This window comes from Oncorhynchus gorbuscha, unplaced genomic scaffold (genome assembly GCF_021184085.1).
Source record: "Oncorhynchus gorbuscha isolate QuinsamMale2020 ecotype Even-year unplaced genomic scaffold, OgorEven_v1.0 Un_scaffold_15646, whole genome shotgun sequence".
NCBI classification, from domain to species: Eukaryota; Metazoa; Chordata; class Actinopteri; order Salmoniformes; family Salmonidae; genus Oncorhynchus; species Oncorhynchus gorbuscha.
Genome location: NW_025757415.1, coordinates 3,421 through 4,779, shown reverse-complemented (window position 1 = coordinate 4,779; position 1,359 = coordinate 3,421). Strand labels below are relative to the sequence as shown.

Sequence of the window (1,359 nt, the reverse complement as noted above, 5' to 3'; positions counted from 1 at the left end):
GTATGTAATCACATAGACTGCGTGGCCTAATGGATAAGGCGTCTGACTTCAATCAGAAGATTGAGGGTTCGAGTCCCTTCGTGGTTGTTTAATTTCATTAGCTCAGCAAATTTGAACATGTTTGCAATTTCCCTCAATAGGGCATTGATCTTGTTGCTTTGAAAAGCTTGGACATTGTTGTTCAACTTTAATAATCTAAGACTAAAAGGCCTGAGAATTATTGTGTCTGAATCTGCATCGCAAGATTGAAGGAAAGAGTATCTTTGTACTTGTTAAAAATCCCTAGCTTTCCTCATTCGGACAGGTTCACAATTTGATGTCTATTGTTGCATAGCAAAGTCTCTATGATGTCAAATAGGTATGTAATCACATAGACTGCGTGGCCTAATGGATAAGGCGTCTGACTTCAAATCAGAAGATTGAGGGTTCGAGTCCCTTCGTGGTTGTTTAATTTCATTAGCTCAGCAAATTTGAACATGTTTGCAATTTCCCTCAATAAGGCATTGATCTTGTTGCTTTGAAAAGCTTGGACATTGTTGTTCAACTTTAATAATCTAAGACTAAAAGGCCTGAGAATTATTGTGTCTGAATCTGCATCGCAAGATTGAAGGAAAGAGTATCTTTGTACTTGTTAAAAATCCCTAGCTTTCCTCATTCGGACAGGTTCACAATTTGATGTCTATTGTTGCATAGCAAAGTCTCTATGATGTCAAATAGGTATGTAATCACATAGACTGCGTGGCCTAATGGATAAGGCGTCTGACTTCGAATCAGAAGATTGAGGGTTCGAGTCCCTTCGTGGTTGTTTAATTTCATTAGCTCAGCAAATTTGAACATGTTTGCAATTTCCCTCAATAAGGCATTGATCTTGTTGCTTTGAAAAGCTTGGACATTGTTGTTCAACTTTAATAATCTAAGACTAAAGGCCTGAGAATTATTGTGTCTGAATCTGCATCGCAAGATTGAAGGAAAGAGTATCTTTGTACTTGTTAAAAATCCCTAGCTTTCCTCATTCGGACAGGTTCACAATTTGATGTCTATTGTTGCATAGCAAAGTCTCTATGATGTCAAATAGGTATGTAATCACATAGACTGCGTGGCCTAATGGATAAGGCGTCTGACTTCAAATCAGAAGATTGAGTATTCGAGTCCCTTCGTGGTTGTTTAATTTCATTAGCTCAGCAAATTTGAACATGTTTGCAATTTCCCTCAATAGGGCATTGATCTTGTTGCTTTGAAAAGCTTGGACATTGTTGTTCAACTTTAATAATCTAAGACTAAAAGGCCTGAGAATTATTGTGTCTGAATCTGCATCGCAAGATTGAAGGAAAGAGTATCTTTGTACTTGTTAAAAATCCC

The 1,359-nt window shown here is 37.5% G+C and overlaps 1 non-coding gene across 1 annotated transcript; it reads left to right on the top strand.

Moving 5' to 3' along the window:
• Positions 1-732: 732 nt before the first annotated feature.
• On the top strand, positions 733-805 carry trnar-ucg. Its single transcript has one exon. It is a non-coding gene; the product is annotated as a tRNA-Arg (tRNA).
• Positions 806-1,359: the final 554 nt, after the last annotated feature.